This window comes from Pogoniulus pusillus, chromosome 15 (genome assembly GCF_015220805.1).
Source record: "Pogoniulus pusillus isolate bPogPus1 chromosome 15, bPogPus1.pri, whole genome shotgun sequence".
Lineage (NCBI taxonomy): Eukaryota > Metazoa > Chordata > Aves > Piciformes > Lybiidae > Pogoniulus > Pogoniulus pusillus.
In genome coordinates this window covers 2430355-2439974 of record NC_087278.1, presented here as the reverse complement: position 1 = coordinate 2439974, position 9620 = coordinate 2430355, and positions in this window count along the sequence as shown.

Below are 9620 nucleotides of genomic sequence, written 5' to 3'. Positions count from 1 at the left end.
CAGGCTGCCCAGAGCCACACTGAGTCTGATCTTGAATATCTCCAGGGATGGGGCACATCTGTGGGCAGCCTGTTCCTGCATTTCAGCATCCTCATTGTGCAGAACTTCCTCCTGATGTCCATCCTAAATCCACCCTGCCCCAGTTTCAAACCATTGCTCCTTGTCTTTTCACCACAGGCCCTTCTAAAAAGTTCCTCCCCAGCCTTCCTGTAGGTCACCTCCAGATGTTGAAATGGAGTTATAATGTCTCCCTGGAGTCTTCTCCAGTCTGAACAGCCCCAACTCTTTCAGCCTGTCGCCATATCAAAGGTTCTCCAGCTCTGCTCATCTTTGTGGCCTCTCCTGAATCCTCTCCAGCAGTTCCACATCCTTCTTGTGTTGGGTGCATCACTTACCTGAAGTGAGCTCTTCCCAGAGCCGAGCAGAGGGGCAGAACCACCCCTCTGGATCTGCTGTTAACAAATGTGTCTCCACAGTTTAAGGTGATGCTGCACTTGCAGCGCTGTTGCTGCATCCAGGAGTGCTCTCTTAGCTGTGTTCATCAGACACTGAGCTCCATCCTGTAGCTTGCCCTTACCAGCTCAGCCCTTTTTGTCCTTCTGCTGTTTCCAGCCAGCTGCTCTAGCATTTACTGCACCTCCTATTCACAAATGCTGCTGCAGTTTCCAATTTCATGCTGTGCTAGGCAGCACGATGAGAAGACAGCATCAAACAGGCCAGAACAGGCATGTGAGCACCATTTTTAGGTGCAGAAAAATACTGGTTTGGGTTTGTTTTTTTTCCCTTTTTCTCACAGTGGCTTTTTTCCTCCCTTTTTTTTTTCTCTCAACCAGCCTCTTGGAAAAAAAAGGCAGGCAGTGGGTGGGGAGATAAGGGAAGGGCTGAATGCAGTCCAAAACATCTGGTCACTAAGCAGCAGGGCTTGAAACCCTTTTGTGAAAGACAACACAGAGACTCACCTCTGCTTTTTCTTCCAAGGAGGCAGCTCCCACTGCACTGTTTTCCTAGCAAAAGAAGTTAGGAACTTCAGGATAAGGATTAGGATAGAATAGAATGGTCTAGGTTGGAAAAGACCTCAAGGATCATCCAGCTCCTGTTGTAGGCAGAGAAACCCCTCACTACAGCAGGTTGCACAAGACCCCATCCAACCTGGCCTTAAACACCTCTAGGGTGGAAGCAGCCACAACCTCCCTGGGCAACCTGTGCCAGTGTCTCACCACCCTCACTGGAAAGATTCCATGATTCCTTTGCCCTTTCTTCTTCTTTCAGATTAGGTTATGTTTTCTTTTGTGTTTTCTTTTCAAGCTGTGTTTAAGTGTCAAGGAATGATGTGCAGTTTAATCCTGGGAAGAGAGGGAGGAAAAACTAGGGAGTGGCCAAGAAGAGCTGAAGAGAGGGATGTTTTCATTTGTTTCTGTTGGTATTTCTGGGACTGATGCCATTATTTATGTGTTTATGATGCCTATGGCAGGAGGTTGGAACTGGATGATCCTTGAGGTCCTTTCCAGCCTAAACCATTCTATGATTCTATAATACTTTCTCCTAGCTTGAGGCCAAACTCAAAGTCCTTATTCAGCTCTAAAAAATCCACTGTAGTCAGTTTTTATGACTGGAGGCTTAACATCAGGCCTAAAGGCTGGATGTGGAGGAAGAAGACTGGATAAGGCACTTAGTGCCATGGTCTGGTTGACTGGCTAAGGCTGGGTGCTAGGTTGGACTGGATGATCTTGGAGCTCTCTTCCAGCCTGGTTGATTCCACAATTCTATGCATGCTGTGAAATACCCAAATCAGTGTTTATTGCCTCCTGACATCCTTAAACTCGCTTTGAAGAGAGGAGATCCACATGCAGAATGTAATCCACTGCTGATATTTCTGTGATATGCAGCCCTGGAAGCAGGGAAGTTTCTGACAACTAATTTTTCAGGCCAAGACACAAAAAGGAGTCCCAAAGGCAGATGTGGCCAAGGCAGAATGAGAGAGATGAGAGAGGCACAAGAGCAGAACTGGCACCCTGCCATGCAGCATGGACAGAGTGGAAAGGTGACAGTGTCCTGTACCTAGCCACAGCTCCTTGAGGTGCAGCACCTAATGTTCATTTCTGCTGCCAGCATTTGATGAGCTTAATATATCTATCATACAAACCTTGAGCAGTTAGTTAAAGGATGCCACACACCCTTCTTCTGCTGTTTTGGCACAGACTGAACAACAGCATATTGCTGGGTTGGGCCCAGATGGCCAACCCTATCCTGGGATGCATCAGAAGGAGTGTGGCCAACAGATCAAGAGAGGGGATTCTCCCCCTTAACTCTGCTCTGCTGACACCCCACCTCAAAAACTGCATCCAATTCTGCTGTCCCCAGCAGGAGGAGGACACAGAGCTGCTGGAGTGAGGCCAGAGGGGTCACAAAGATGATCCAAGGGCTGAAGCACCAATGCAATGAGGACAGGCTGAGGGAACTGGAGGTGCTCAGCCTAGAGAAGGCTCTGGGGGGACCTTATAACTGCCTTCCAATAGCTGAAAGGATCCCACAGGAAGGCTGGAGAGGGACTTTTGTACAAGAGTGTCCATGGACAGGACAAGGGCACTGCCAGCCTGTCCACAGATGAGGCAGCAGAGCTAACGGACCTCTTTTCTGTGCTCTTTAACTGTTATTACTCTCACTTAAGTCTGCAGCTTTGTTTTTCCCTGCTCAGCCCTGCTGAAGGCAGGAGTGTCATCTGGACAGGTGAGCACACACAAAGGCATGAAGGTGGTTTCTTCAGTGATGATACAACAGGAAAAATATCTGGTTTTGCAACAAGTGTCATTCCTTATGGAAAACCACTATGAAGGACTCCAGCCCAAACATCTTTGATCCCACAGGCTGGTAAGGACTCACCAGTGAACGTGTTGAGTAAGTCTGTGGCTGTCAGCACGTTACAGGAGCTTGGAGATAAGTTGCAGCTCCTTGCTAGATATGAGACTGGTTTCCCTCAGGCACTTGTGAACGTGGCAGCTGTAGCTAGAGAGAGCTCACTGAGGGGGTTAATAACTGTAAATGGCACCAGAAGGTACTGGCATACAAAAAGGTGAGATCCAGGAGAAACCAGGCCTGAGAGGAGGTTAAGAGTGGTGCTCCAGGTTCCAACTGTGAAACCACTGCCATCAGAAAAGAACAGGACTAGGAAAGCTTTCCTCTGCCAGTCTGCATACCAAAGGAAAGAACACCTGAGACAGCACACCAAACACATCTCTGGGAAGGAAAGGTGAGGCTGTGCTATGTCAATGTGTTGTTCTGCTGAAAAAGGGAGTGTTGATCTTCACAGATGAACACTCTGTGGGCTGGGTAGGCCAACACAGAACCATAGAATCAACCAGCTTGGAAGAGACCTCTGAGATCATCCAACACGCTCCACTTTACAGCTTCTTACACTGCAGCTCCCTGCAAAGCATTGTTTCAGGGCATGATGAAACAGCTTTGCAGCTGAAGCAAGAGGTGCAAACACTTAGAAGAACAAAGCCAGTGAAACTGGGCAATGTTTCAAACCATTTATCAAAGCATTTTTGGTCTCCTCTTTCAAGGTGAGCGATAAGAGTCACAACACATTGCGCCAGCAAACATCACTTGCACCCAGAGCATCTCGTTCAGCAAGTGGCACTAAATCCTCAGTGCAGAACCACAGGTTGGGGTCAAACCACTTCCAGCTCTCTAAAGGGCACTGCAGTCATGCTCTTGAAAACAAACACTAAACCAATGGAGTTATGTTTAGTGAGCTGACTCGCCCTTGCAGGTGTGATCACAAGCACTGCACTCTGCTTGCTTCCTGTCTAGCTCCTGTTGTGTAAAACGATGTTGGTCACTCACCCATCACTTCCAGCTTCTTGCTCACATCCAACGGCTCACCTGTGGAAAAAATCCAGGCTGGGTGCAGAATGGGTTGAAAGCACTGCTGAAGAAAGAGTCTTGGGGCTGTTGATTGAGGAGAAGCTCAACAGGAGTCTGCAGTGCCCTCATGCAGCCCTGCGGGCAGCTGCGTGCTGGGCTGCAGCCAGAGGAGTGTGGGCAGCAGGGCAAGAGAGAGGATTCTGCCCCTGGGTTCTGCTCTGCTAAGACCTCATCTCCAATCCTGCCTCCAGTGCTGGTGTACTCACCAGAAGAAGGACACTGAGCTGCTGGAGTGAGTCTAGAGTAGGCCACAAAGATGATCCAAGGGCTGGAGGAGTTCTGCTCTGAGGACAGGCTGAGGGAGCTGAGGTATTCAGCCTGGAGAAGAGAAGGCTCCAGGGGGACCTTAGAGCTGCCTGCCAACAGCTGAAGGGATCCTGCAGGAAGGCTGCAGAGGGACTTTTTATGAAGGTGTCTACAGACAGGACAAAAGGAAATGGTTTGAAGCTGAGGGAGAGTAGATCTAAACTGGATCTTAGGAAGAAGTTTTTCAGTCTGAGGGTGGTGAGACTCTGGAGTAGGTTGCTCAAGGAGGATAAGCAAAACTCCTTGGGAGTTTTGAAGGCTGGGTTGGATGAAGCCCTGAGCAGCTGAGTTTAGCTGAGAGGTGTCCCTGTGCATGGCAGGGAAGTTGATCTCTCAGGTCCCTTCCCAATCTCAGCCACCCTCTGAGGCTTTGTGAGGAAAGAGGTAAGGGGAGCAGGCAGCTGGCCTGGATGGCTGGAGCTTAGCAGAGGTGCTTAGAATTCTGCAGCACCTGAACAGCTGGCTCTGAATGCCTGAATTCACAACCCCCTGGGTCAGCTCAGAATGGAGTAGCTGTTAAGCAATAAGCCCCTGCTGCTTTTTGGCTATACCATCTGGTGGTCCTGATTACTCTGATCATCTGCCAGCAAGGTTTTCCACACAGCCTCTACAGCTCCCCCCCCCTTTCTGTCTAGCACAACACAAGGTGAATTAACTGCTTTGGGCTATCCTTTTAAGGTTTACCCTACTGGAAACCCTCTGCTCACATATGTTTGACTCACTAACTTTGGCTGGGAGCATCAATGCACTCACTGAAAAGCTCTTCACAAGGCATGAAACCAGCTCTGCCTAAAATGTGGACAAATTTGATGTGCTGAGGGCAAGAACTGCTTACTCTGCACCTCTGCTTGGATTCCTTTAAGAACATTGACACATGGGGGAGGTGAGGGGGAAAAAAAAGCCATTTATGCAATTTCTTCCTGATCTTGGCCACCAAGTTGGTCAGGTGCCACCAGGACTGCAGAACTGAGATTCCCTGCCTGGTGAAGGTTAAAAGTGCTGCAGAGACTCCCAGTGTGGTGTTTTTGGAGCTCCATAGACAAAGGTATAGGCACTGAGGGCAATGATGCCTGCTTTGTTATCTGCTCAAAGTGTGGGATCCACTTTCCTCTGCTGGTAACAAAGCAACAGCACTTCTGATGTGTCCTGTTCTTGATGTCTCCGTGCCTTGCTCTTGATGTGTCTGAGGTATTAAGTTTGCAAGAGTATTGATTGGACCTTTAGCTCTTGTGCTCAGGCAGCCTCTTTTCTGTCTCAGGGATCTCCACCTCATAACATATAGAATCATAGAATCACTCAGGGTAGGAAAGGATGGGGCCTCAACCACCTCCCTGGGCAACCCATCCCAGCCTCTCACCACTCTCCTGCTCAACAACTTGTTCCTAACATCCAGGCTGACTCTCCCCACCTCCAGCTTGGCTCCATTCCCCCCACTCCTGCCACTCCCTCACAGCCTCAAAAGTCCCTCCCCAGCTCTTTTGTAGCCCCCTTCAGATCCTGGAAGGCCACAAGAAGGTCCCCTGGGAGCCTCCTCTGCTCCAGCCTGCACAGCCCCAACTCTTTCAGGCTGTGCTCACAGCAGAGCTGCTGCAGCCTCTGAGCATCCTCCTGGCCCTGCTCTGGACACTCTCCAGCATCTCCACAGCCCTCTTGTCCCAGGGGCTCCAGAACTGGATGCAGGACTCCAGGCGGGGTCTCAGCAGAGCAGAGAGGGGAGAATCCCCTCCCTGGCCCTGCTGGCCACACTGCTGCTGCTGCAGCCCAGGCTCTGCTTGGCTTTCTGGGCTGCAAGTGCATACTGCTGGCTCCTGTTGAGCTTCCCCTTCAGCAGCACCCCCAAGTGCCTCTCCTCAGGGCTGCTCTCCAGCCTGGCACTGCCCAGCTTGGAGTTGTGCCTTGGCATTGCCCTGACCCAGCTGCAGGACCTTGCACTTGGTCCTGCTCAACCTCCTGAGGTTGGCTTGTGCCCACCTCTGCAGCCTGTCCAGGTCCCTCTGGATGGATCCCTGCCCTCCAGCCTGGCTGCTGCACCACACAGCTTGGTGTCATCATGGTCTGGTTGACTGGCCAAGGCTGGGTGCTAGGTTGGGCTGGATGAGCTTGGAGGTCTCTTCCTACCTGCTTGATTCTATGATTCTATCACTACAAGCCCTTGTAAAAAGTGCCCCTCCCCACAGCTTGTAGCCCACTCCAGGTGAGGTCTCAGAAGAGCAGAGCAGAGGCAGAATCACCTCTCTTCAATGTGCTCTTGCTTGGAAATGGCATTACAATGGCACCATTTGACACCAGCTTAATCTGGATCACTAAAACGAGAATGTGGCTGTGGTCTGCATTACAGACCTGCAGCACCCACTGAAAGCTCACTGAAGGAGTGGATATGCAAAGTGACTTTTTAATTAAAGACTCACAGATCAAAGGGAGCTTCTTGAGTTGCTCAGATTTTACAGAGAGGCACCAGGAAAAACAGGTTTGGTGCTTCTGCCTGCTTCCACTGTAATAGAGCTGTTTCATCAGCAGGCAGGGCTTCTGGTGACTAATGCAGATGAAGAAATGGTCAGAGAATGGAAATGGCCTTGGGATGGCAACTTTGGCTACCTCTTACAGCACAAATAATAGTCACAGATTGCACTGGGTTGGAAGGGACCTTCAAAAGTCATCTTGTCCAACCTCCTGCAGTCAGCAGAGGCATCTCCAGGCTGCCCAGGGCCACATCCAGTCTGATCTTGATGAGGCCTCAACCACATCTCTGGGATCTTTCACCACCCTCATGGAGCAGAATTTCCTGGTGTCTAACCTAAATCCTCCCTGCTCCAGTTGCAAAGCATTGCCCCTTGTCCTTTCACCACAAGCCCTTCTAAGCAGTTCTTCCCCAGCCTTCCTGTAGGTCCCCTTCAAACACTGAAGCAGTGAGGAGAAGAAAAAGCCAAGTTGCCTAGAACTCAGAATTTCAGTAAGTCAGAGGCACAAACTCCCTGCTGGATGCATCTTGGAAGAGTTTTTTTTTTTGAGCTTGGGGATATAAAAGAGCCATTCCTCATCTTTCCTTTAGACATTTTCAGTAGCAGCCCTGATCCAGGTTCTGCAGAAGACCATTAGTTACCAGAGCTGGACATGCCTGCAGGAGACCTACAGGAATGCTGGGGAGGGACTGTTCAGAAAGGCCTGGGGGGTAGGAAAAGGAGAATCACAGAACCAGTCAGGGTTGGAGGGGACCACAAGGAGCAGCCAGTTCCAAGCCCCTGCCATGCCCAGGGACACCCTACCCTAGAGCAGGCTGCACACAGCCTCAGCCAGCCTGGCCTCAAACACCTCCAGCCATGGGGCCTCAACCACCTCCCTGGGCAACCCATTCCAGCCTCTCACCACTCTCCTGCTCAACAACTTCTTCCTAACATCCAGGCTGACTCTCCCCACCTCCAGCTTTGCTCCATTCCTCCCACTCCTGCCACTCCCTCACAGCCTCAAAAGTCCTTCCCCAGTTTTTTTGTAGCCCACTTCAGATGCTGGCAGGCCACAAGGTGGTCACCTGGGAGCCTCCTCTGCTCCAGCCTGCACAGCCCCAACTCTTTCAGTCTGTGCTCACAGCAGAGCTGCTGCAGCCTCTGAGCATCCTCCTGGCCCTGCTCTGGACATTCTCCAGCACCTCCACAGCCCTCTTGTCCCAGGGGCTCCAGAGCTGGATGCAGTACTCCAGGAGCAATGATTTGAAACTGGAGCAGGGGAGATTTAGGTTGGACATCAGGAGAAAACTCCTTACAAGGAGGGTGGTGAGACACTGGAACAGGCTGTCCTAGGGATGTGGTTGAAGCTGCATCCCTGCAGACATTCAAGGTCAGACTTGATGTGTCCCTGGGCAGCCTGCTGTAGCTGGAGATGTTCCCTGCTGACTGCAGGGGGCTTGGACAAGATGACCTTTGAGAGTACCTTCCAACCTGATGCATTCTGTGATTCTGTGAGCTGAGCATGCTGCAAAACCACCAGAAACCAAAGGTTTGTGCCCCAGTGCAGACCTTCTGAACACACCCATTAGCTACAGGCTTTGCAGCAGGTCTCATTTTTATGACTTGCTACCTAATATAGATGCTCACAAGGTCTACACAAGGGCCTGGGAGGACGACAGGAAGCCAAACCCATAGCAGGTTGTCTTTACTTGGCTTAAACTTCCAGGCTGGCAGCTGCCACACAGGAATAAATTCAGCCAAATGGCAATACAATTCTTACAGCTGGGAGGTGGTTGAGGTCCCATCCCTGGAGATATTCAAGGTGAGGCTGGACAGGGCTCTGGGCAACCTGATCTAGTTGAGGATGTTCCTGCTGACTGCAGAAGAGATTGGACTGGATGAGCTTTTGAGGTCCCTTTCAAACCAGACTGTTCCATGATGCAGAAGTATTCCTGCTTTCCTGAGTGGGTTGAGAGGCAGCAGAGATTTTCAGCTCTTTCTGCTATGCAGCATCACCTTCCAAATCAGGCAGAGCCTCAGCACCCTTGCTTTGGGCAGGAGTCATCCACTCAAAGTGCTGGGAGTGTAGACCCAAGCCTAGACTAACTGATCATTCCCTCACCCATCACCAAGAGTTTTGGAGAACCCTTTGAGTCTTCAGTCTGCCTCTTCCCTACAAACATAGATCTGCAAGAAAACTTGGGAGAGTGTAATAAACCTCCTTTCTTTTTTACTCTTTCAGGTTAATGAACTCATCACAGGGAGGCCTGCAGAGTGCTTTGCAATGAGCTTGGTCTGCAAGTGGCAACACGAAGGTGTGTGCTTGTCTCTGTCACTGCTGCAGGGTGCGGCTCTCCCCCAGGTACAGGGATTGCTTATGTCACTACTCCTCCAGGATTGCATCATAGGAAGGCCCTTTAAAGATAGGATTTGCTCTGCCAGCTCTGGAATTGATGATCTTCCCCATAAAACACACTCCCAAGGTTTATTTCCTTTTAAGTGGGCTAAGTGCAATGTCAGAGCGATCAGCGAAGAACTTGTGGAGATTAAACTCCAGTGGGTTGCTGCCAGCAGCCACCTACTGTAGCTCTGGCCCAAAGGAGAGTTACTTAATGTACTTAGTTTCCTATTTCTGCCTTTTTAATTCTGGCTCATTTCCTCAGTTATTTAATGTTCCCCTTGGTGATTTAATCCCTACCACCTTAGATCTCTTATTTACTCGATAGGTACAGCCACAACCCCCCCCCGGAAGGATGGCTAAATAATGGACATTAATATGGTTACATAAAAGAGCAATTATTTACAACTGATCTGCAATTCTCTGGGCTAACAGACAGAAGAACCAAGTGCACTGACAACCCATTCTGAGGTAGGTATAATTCATTCTGCTGCAGGGCAGGGGCACTGAATGAAGCCCCTGGGCATGAGCCAGCGGTGGGCACCTGT